This window comes from Oratosquilla oratoria, chromosome 38, assembly GCF_046742065.1.
Source record: "Oratosquilla oratoria isolate Oo_2021 chromosome 38, ASM4674206v1, whole genome shotgun sequence".
In the NCBI taxonomy this organism is placed as follows: domain Eukaryota; kingdom Metazoa; phylum Arthropoda; class Malacostraca; order Stomatopoda; family Squillidae; genus Oratosquilla; species Oratosquilla oratoria.
The window spans coordinates 35,516,746-35,526,901 of NC_134814.1; the positions used below are offsets into that span (position 1 = coordinate 35,516,746).

The 10,156-nt window shown below is 38.8% G+C and overlaps 1 pseudogene; it reads left to right on the forward strand.

Moving 5' to 3' along the window:
• LOC143019889 (uncharacterized) overlaps positions 1–9,023 on the forward strand; it is a 37,568-nt pseudogene extending 28,545 nt beyond the window's left edge.
• Positions 9,024–10,156: the final 1,133 nt, after the last annotated feature.

A 10,156-nucleotide genomic window follows, 5' to 3' on the forward strand; every position in this document is an offset into this window, starting at 1 on the left:
GCTGCACGGTGGATTTTATTCCTAAATTTTACGAAAATTTCGTCTACAGTACAAGTAGGGCCGAAACTCCAGCGTCTTGGAGGACTAAGATTTCCAGGTTGCACATAGAAAATTCCTGCAAAAGAAGTGGCGTAGCAATGGGCTCACCGTGAGGTTGTACCTTGGCAGAATTTTATATGACATGTTATAGGACACGTTTTAATCAACCGACGCTAGTCTTGACAAAGTCCTTAGTTTTTGAAATACTGACAATCCTTAATGGACCAATTTATCGGTCTATGTGGAGGAATATTAGAGAATAACAAGATGGGACGAAGGATGTGATTTTAGCAGATCCTTACGTACTTACTTTGTTTATTTCGTACTAGACTTTGCATGCATGGATTCAAATTATTTTTTCTTAGCGCCGTAAAATAGCCAATACTGATAGAGTTTCACCGTTGGATTCTTTATCGTTAAGGTTTCGCTATATTTGTTCCAATGACGCATAACAATTGGGTGTAGGATGAGTGTTACTTGGGTTTTAGAAACTCATCTACTTCAATTCGTGGTTGTTATAAATGTTCCACAGTGGGTATCGAGCTTCGCTGTTTCACATGAGAATCACGTTATGCCTCATAACCACTAACGTCGCCTATCTCAGCCCAGCACCCAGCTGACCCCTCCCCCAACATGTCCTTCGAATCTGACTCGAACCTCTCCTCAACCCTCACTCAATTTCAACTATAAAAGCCCTGATCAACTCATAAACACATCTAGCATATTTGACATAGGATCTTTTTCCTTTCAGTTTATTTGCCTGAAAATGGGTTGAGGTATGTAAACAACCGAAAGCTTGCACGTATTTATATAATTATTCAATATACCATGAATCTCGTAGACACGAGTTTAATCTACCCCACGGAATAATAAAAACCCATAAGAAGAAGGGAGGAAAACAAATTAAAGAAGATTGTTGAAGCTGGACTTAGCGCTGTCTTTAACAAGACATACTATCTAGAAAATTTACTGCCAAAATATACTAGTATGTATATTGTATATGCAATGGAGAAACTTGGGAGAATGAAATGATTACAATACCATTGTTTTATTGATTTCGAAGCATTCCGTACGGCAGTATATATACAGGTACAGAGATATATGGATCATACTAAAGGAATTTGAATACTGTACTAGATTAATACCTTTATAAAAGTCTATTTGTACAAACACCAAATCAGTAGTAAGTGTTGAAGGAAAATTCGGAAGGTGTTTGAAATCGAGAAATGGCTTGAGAGCAATTGAGAATGTGTAACTAGTATGCTGTTTAAACTTGATGTATTGAGAAAATAACTTAGGACATGATAGATAATGAATATGAGGCTTGAGGCTATTTACTTTGAACATATTAGGTCATATCTAGCATACGATAGAAAGTGACTGCAATGGACTTCGATAAAACCCATTACGAAAGTAGAGATGAACTTGAAGATCTAATCACCCCACTAAGAGAGAACAGCAGAGAGGTGCGCTGGCAAATGGATTTCGATAAACCCAAACTAATATGTAGCAGCAGAGAGGCGAGGAACGCTAGAGGATGTGGTTTTCGAAGACAAGAGAATAGAAGAGGTAGAAGAGTTTCAGATATCTAGGTGCAACCGTAACAAATAGAAACGGGATAAAGACAGAACTATAATATAAGAATCACTTCGGCAAACAGATTTAATTTTAGCCATAAACCAAAATTAAAGATGAGATAGTATATCAAGAAAAACAAAGCAAAAAATCTACAAAACAATTCTACCCAACTAGTTTTATGTGCCAGTGAGACATTGGAGCTTAACAAAACAAATAGAACAAAGACCACTGGTGTTTGAGAATACAATAATGATGAGAATTACTGTACCAGTTTTTGATGAACAAGAGAATAGGTGGAGAGGACGACACAAAAATGAGTTGAGAGAAATAACTAAACAAGAGAAAATAACAGATGTTTATAAATAGAACACAATTGTAGATGGACTGGCCATGTGGTGCTTATGGAGGACCATAGAATTCTAAAACGAGTTATAATGGGTAGAATGCCTTGTAAGAAGACCCTAAGTGGAGACCTCGAATGAGATGGATGGAACGGTGTGGATGCGGAGAATAGGAATAAATAAAGTAACCTGGATGGAAGCAGCACAGGGACAAAAAAAAAAAAAACCCCCCGAAAAAAGGACATGGAGACGAAAAGTACTGTTGAGCGAACCAGAAACTACCTGAGGTTCAAGATCCAGCGGAGTGGAGTGAGTTACCACTATGAAAATAATGAACTTGGTGACATAACGTCTTCGTCTATTTAAGACAATGTCAGAAGGTGCAATATAATCAAGAGAAATAAGAACAATATACACAGATATATACATAGCATAGAAGAAACTAGGGAAGGTCCACTATGACTAGCTTAACACAGGTTTTCAGGTGGTAAGTCTACCATCTACAACTTTATAAATAATAAAATTATTCAATTTAAACAATCTCAAACTCATATTCATATTGTTCTTAAAATTATTCTCAATATAGCATGATTCAATAGATATATCCATTCCATAAAGTTTATTATTTAAGCCAAATTTTCAGCTTCAATCCATTCACTGTCATGATTAAAATCTCTCATACTCGATATGTACAAATAACCCAATTGGGTCTTTGACCAGTTCGTGACGCTATACTTATACTGGCTTATCCTCAACTTCAAATCTTTACTAGTTTTGACCTAATAAAATTACAAATTACAGTTCTTTACATGGAATGCTATAAACGCACCCATCTCTGACGTTAGGTAAGTTTTTAATCCAGTAGGGTTTTTTACAGTATTTTGATTTTCAAAGACAACTTGTATTCCAAGTGTGCTACAATATGAGAAAGACCTGGATCAAATTCTCATGCAAATAGAAGCAAAAAGTATGTTTTTATTACTAAAATTTAGAGTAGATATTGTTAAGCCATAAAAATATTTCTATTAGCTATTTGCTGTGCATTGTCCATTACATATTTGGGATATATTGGATTTGTTTCCAATATCATAATTTGGTGTTTATCTTATTGTCCTAAAAATTCAGGGCAGCAAACTCTAAATGCTCTTAAAAACATTGAAAAAAAACTGATATATTGGTTCTTATAATGGTGATATGAGTAAAAATGAACATATGAACAAACTTAAGTTTGTTTCCTATAAACATTAAACTTAAAATTCTTACCAGATCTATAAATCAAAACATCTATAAAGGGGGGCAAACTATTATCCTGTTCAATCCTCATAGTAAAATTAATAGACGGTACCAAACTACTTAAATTTAACATAAAAATTTACTAAATTTTGGTCATAAATGCCACATGAACAAAATATCATCTTACATATTTAAACCAAATGACATTCATTAAGGAAGAATATTGGGTAGAAAATCTCTTTCAAAAAAATTCCATATACAAAGTAACTCAAAACAGGAGACAGGAGAATTCTTGTATTCCCATACCAAATCTCTGCAAATAGAATTCACCATTAAATCCTAGATTTTGAATCCAAAACACAGTTTAATAAAACTTGAATATTCTGTGGGCAGGGAGAGACAAATCATCTTTTTTTTTCTATTTATCTTCTAAAGAATCTTAATAAATCTAAAATGGGAACTCTGGTAAATAAAATAGTAATATAAAAACGAACAAGTTCGAAATTAAAAGTATTATATTTTGTCCATGAAAACTTGTCAATGAGGTCAACATTGTTTCTAATATGACTGTTTGGTAAAAGTTCTAACGAGCGTCGCTTAAAAGTGACACCAGCCATTTTGATAATTTATACGTGCAAAACCCTAATTGAACAAAATGATAGCTCTAGCAGGGCTATTCATTTATATTGAGTTTTAATCAAACCATACATATATGGTAGGGTGAAGGAGATAACGTAACAAGTTGAGTTTGATGAGGACATTATTTCCATCTAAAATGTTTCTTGTAGTTGTTTTTTTAATCCTCTAGTAAACTGTTTTTAAGTAGAATCTTAAGTTAATTAAACGTTAAAGTTTCATGATCACTTGGTTAATATAGTCTCTATTTTCTCAATATAATATCCTTTTTAGTTGACAATTACTACGCTATGCTTTTTGTCCCACTTTCGTGATGTGCAAGCTATTATCTTTCTTTAAAGCCTTTATAGCTGTACTGAACCTTTTAGGGCAACTTGAATCAACTTAACATGGATAACGCATTATAAACAAAACCTTTATTAACATCAATACCTTTGTGTAGTCTACACCACTAAATTGTCCAAAATTACAAAAAACCTATAGCGATACCCACAGAGTTGACATGTTGCTTATTAAGCTGCAAGTTTTAACCCGTATACCAAAACACATGTTGCATCTTTTTGGCTCAATGGGTATTCTGAAAGATTAAGAATAAAATCTAAGTTAGCATTCTTACTGCACTCCACTGTCATCCAATTAGTCGGTTCATTTTTTTTTCAGTTATTTAGCTCCTAAATTCTTGCACACAGTTCTAAATAATAAGTGATATATCATAATCTAACAAATATATTTATCCACTAAATCAGGTATAGTTGTATGGAATATACCTTTCGTTGCATCTGTAATTTTGAACGAAATAACACGCTTCAATCTTCATATAAGTATGTTTCCATAGTAAGATAATCCTTTCAGAACCTTCAAAAGGGTTTTGCTGTAATTTCAATGATCGTTGCTTAAGTATATTTTATGAACTCGTTGAGATTCTTTTGCACACACACACAACACACTCACCACCACACAACACACACACACCTATCATAAATAATTATATATATATATATATATATATATAGATAAATAGAGAGAGAGAGAGAGAGAAAGAGAGAGAGAGAGAGAGAGAGAGAGAGAGAGAGAGAGAGAGATATCAAACGACAGATGAGTTTTTGGGTGGTGGAAGTAAAGGCGAAGAAGCTCTCGGAATAGATTATACTCCAACTGTTTAAGACCACTTTGGTCTCCTTCATGAGAGTTATCTATAGAAGCGTTTAACATGACACATTTTATATCATTGCTGAGGGACCTTTCCGGTGAGGTTCACAACGTCTGGGCGGTGAACATTTTGTCCGGTATCCTCAGCGAGTCTAGGTATAAAGGACACTTGCAACCTTCGATAAAGCAGATAAAATCCCTTCTCTTCCATTAGTGGTTTAACATAGACGCTTATATATGCAGCTTCATTCGTTTTTCTTGTATCCTTTTCATGATTCCTCTCTGAGGACTTTGGCCTCTTTCCAATGTAGGAAGGTGGCCAAATTTGTCCACATGCTGAACTAAGGAATTGGTACCTCCTGCGTGTTCTAAGAGTCTTTTATTATGTTCAGAATATACGTTTCTCTAAACCTCGGGCCTCGCCTCACCGAAATAAGAGGCTGAGCACACCTTTACAAGGAATCTCATAAACAACGCTTTAACGTCATTGATAGGGACTTTTTTTCTTGTCTTTTCACAATTCTCGCTATTTTGTTAGAGGAGACTTAGACTTTTGGCTGTTATTGTGAGACACCTTTTCATTAGAAGTCGATCGATGTTCTCCGTGGATTTCTCTGGGTTTGTTCCTACATCCTGCAAATTAGGCCACTAGGGTATCTCATTTCTTTTCAACGTGCTTGTAATATAATTGAGCCTCAACTTCTATATACATGCTACTACAAAGTCTGTAAGCTCGAAGAAAACAAATCAGAACTCCTGATTTCATACCTCCTGCTATGACCGGAAAAATAATGAACAAAATCATCTCTTTTCGTAGGTATTCCTATATACTGGCAAATTTTACTTTACCGTTTGTCCCTGCGTGAATCAATGTATCAAGAAATGGTAGTTTGTCTTCTTTTTCTATCCAACTGGTGAACTGGATGTCTTTGTTGTCTTTGTTTGACACCATTGAGAGTCTCCTAAATTTAATGTTTCCACACTAGCAGAAATCGGTTAAAATAGCGATGACATCATCCATATAATCTCAACCATGTAATGCCTCTGCCCATGATGTTCATGTATTTTCGTTTGCTTCTAACAACTCCATGTATAAGGTTTAGCAAAGATTGTGCCGAGACCGGACTTCCCATAGCGAGACCTCCAGTAAGTGGTTTATATACATATATTGTTAACAAACAATGAATAGACCTCAATTTGACGCCATATTGAAATGATCTTTGATGTAATCTGTCTTAGGTACTGGAAAGTTACCGTCATCTAATATTTGCTAGAACTCTTCTTACTGCTTCTAATGCGCCCTCCATAGTGAAATATGTGAATAAGTCTGTTACATCGTAACTAACTAAATATCTTATAACTTGAAATATAATGTTTTAAGCCTTTCGATAGAGGTCCGTCGAGTTCCTCTCATATATGCATCACACACACTCACACACACATCACAAACACACACACACACATACACACACACCCAACACACACACGACACACACACACCCACACACACACACATAGCACACACACACACACACACACACAAACACACACACACAAGCCAACACACAGCACACACACACACCACAACACACACACAATATATCTATATACTATATAGTATATATATATATATATACACATACACATAGTGCCAAGGCATATTTCCCCTTACAAAGGGGGTAGCCAAAAAGAAAAAGGTCATAAAATCATTCCCACCCATTCCATCACCTGAATACACACCACACCCCTCCACCCTCCCTCTTATCTTTATCACCTCCTGAACGAGCGGTCATCTCTGCACTCTTGTCCACTGCCCTGGGTCAGAAGCAGTGTCGCAAGACATAGCACATCCCACAGCAAGGCTGCTTCATTAAATCGGCGACCCCCCATCTCAAAGGGGGTCATCCCCACATTGCATAAAATGAGAGGACGGGGAGAAATCCCTTCGGGCTGCGTCAAATTTTGCTCACACATACTACCTCTCCCCCCATCCCCCCACCCATTCCACCTCATGCAATCACAATATCATCCCTATACAAACCCCTCTCCATTCATCCCAGTCTTCTGTCCTCTCCCGTCCTTCCTCAACAGGACATTCCCCCTCTTCCCCAAAAGCCCCCTTCACCCTATTCCATATAATATATTATATATATATATATATATATATATAATCACTATATATATATATTTATATATATATATATATATATATATATATATAAATATATATATATACTATATATATATATATAAACATACAGATGTGTGTTTTTTTGTGTGTGTGTGTGTGTAGTGTGTGTGTGTGTGTGTGTGTGATGTGTGTGTTGTGGTGTGTGTGTGCGGGTGTGTGTGGGTGTGTGTGTGTGTGTGTGTGGTGTACCTGAGGTGTGTATGTGTATGTGTGTGTGAGTGTGATTCAGCATGGTCATGGTCTTGGATCACGTGTTGGACTCGTGATCAAAGGCTATTTCCCTTCCCAGAAGAGAGCTCAGAGCTCATATATGACCGGATATACACGCACACACACCCAACTCTCCGCCTACGACCGTTTGGAAAAAAGCCCCGCAGCGCAGCGATGCTGAATATTTTTAGCCCTTGGCGGGAACTCCTACCCCCGTGCCAATAAGTCGCGCGCATTTGTTTGTGTGTGTGTGGTGATGTGTGTGTGTGTGTGTGTGTGTGTGTGTGTGTTTGTGTGTGTTGTAGTGTGTGTGTGTGTGTGTTGTGAATGTTGTGTGAGTGTGGGTGTGTGTGTGTGTTTGTGTGGTGTTTTGTGTGTGTGTGTGTGTGTGTGTGTGTGTGGTTGTGTGTGTGTGTGTGTGTGTGTTTTTGAGTTTGTGTGTGTGTGGTGTGTGTGTGTGTTTGTGTGTTTTTGTGATTGTGTTTTTTGTGTGTTTGAGTGTGTGTGTGTGTGTGTGTGTGTGTGTGTGTGTTTGATGGTTTGAGCGTGTTTGTGGGTTGGTGTGTGAGTGTGGGTGGTGTTTGGTGTGTGTGTGTGTGTTTGTGTGCGTGCGTGCGTGCGTGTTTGTGTGTGTGGTGTGTGTGTATGTATGTGTGTATGATTGTGTGTGTTGAGTGTGTGTGTGTGTGGTGTGTGTTGGTGTGTGTGGAGTGTGTGTGTGTGTGTTGTGTGTGTGTGTGTGTGTGTGTGTGTGTGTGAATGTTGTGGTTGTGTGGGTGTGTGTGTGTGTGGTGGTTGTGTGGTGTGTGTGTGTTGTGTGTGTGTGTGGTTGTGTGTGATGTGTGTGTGTGTGTGTTTGAGTGTGTGTGTGTGTGTGTGTTATAAGTGTGATTAGTGTGTGTGGTTTGTTGATTCACCATGGTCCATGGTCCTTGAATTACGTGGTTTGAACTCGAGATCGACAGCAATTTTCTTTCGGAAGAGAGCTCGGAGCCATTATATTGACCGATCATATGGGTATGTCTGTGACCTTACACGCACACACTCCCCCTACTTCAGCCCACAATAGTTGGAGTAACGAGGTCTCAGGCGCAGTGATACTCTAATTATTTCAGCCCTAGGCGGGATTCCGAACCCCGGACCGCAATAATGGCGGGATGGGGAACGTCTAACTACAGCGCCATCGTGTGGTGTGTGTTTGTGTGTGTGTGTGTGTGTGTGTGTGATGTGGGGGTGTGTGTGTTGTTGTGTGTGTGTGTGTGGTGTGTGTGTGTGTGTGTGTGAGTGTGTGTGTGTGTGTAACTAATTTATAATAATAAATAATAATAGGTTATATTGAAATAGTCAGTGATACACTGACAATAATAACCATAGAGTAATTATATGAGTAAATACGCCCTACTCTAAGTTTTACAGTGATACGCTGACAATAATGCAGAACAGTATTTATATGAGCGATATGCCTAGTCTAAGTTTTAATAATGAGTTTACTGTGCGAACATGGGATGGTATACCACTGTTCCTTGTATCGGTCAGTCCCTCTGTGCTCTGATGGGTATGGATCTTATTGGAATGTCGTGTGGCGTTGCAGGCGGCTGTGGCGTCAGGGTGTAGGAAGTGACGGTGAACGTGGGGTGGAACATTAGGTCCTGTCCAAAACTTCGTCAGTACCTCACTGTGCTTGTGTTACACTCTTGGCAGGCTGAAGGTGGTGAAGGCGTGCTTAAATCTCTCCGATAATGACCACTCGAGATAAATCTGCACGCTCACTTTTGTACTCTCTCTAATTTACTCCTCTGTGTGATGTTGAGTGATAATGACTAGGCCGGGGAGCCGTACATGAGGTTGGGTAGAACGAAGGTAGTGTAAACTCCCTTTAGATCTGGTGATGGGGTACCAAGGGACCTCAATCTGCGCAGCATATAGAAGTTTGTATGAGGCTGTCCTGATGGTGTTTGTGATAGTGCAGGGTTCCAGTAAATGTGGCTCGTCTAATGTTATGCCAAGTAGCTTGGCGGACTGGACTACCTGAAGGGAGTGGGTTCCTAGTGATAGTTGAGGAGGTACCACCGCCTGTTTGGATTGTACATACGAGCAAGACCACGGTCTTGCTGTAGTTCAATGTTCCCCATTGCTGTTCTCGGTCCATGTTTTTAAGGTTGACTAGGATGTTTTTCAGCGCGAAGAATAGTCCAGCTGCCTGGTGTTGATGAGGATGCGACATGTGCAGTCATCGACGTATTTTCCATTTATGTGGGGTGTCCATTAATGCATCGTTGATGAGGAATTGAGGAAGCACAGTGGGTCCCATCTTGGTCCCTTGAGGAACCCCACAGGTCAGGGGGAGGAGGGAGGATGTCGACCCCTGGGTAACTTCACTGCCTGTTGCCGTCCGGTCAGGAAGTCGGACTAGCCATGCTACCAGGTGTGGAGTTGGATCCCCAATTGTATGGCCTTGGAGATGTTGAATGATTTAGTCAACAAGGTCATTCGCTTTCTTAAAAGTCTATAAAGGTCAATGCGAGAGAAGTATTGCGTCATGTCTAGAGTGGCTGTGCAAGAAGTCCAGCAGATTATAATAAAATGGTGAGTTTTAGAGGAGGATTTCATGTTGCCATACTGTTGGATATACGGATTTGATCCTAATTTTTGTTGTATAATGAGTCAAATACAAAATCCTCACATGATAAGGCTTGGGATTGGGGTGATGGCAATGGGTCTAAGGTCGCTTAGTCGACTGTGGGTTTGGACATTTGGGGACGGGAGTGGATATATGAAA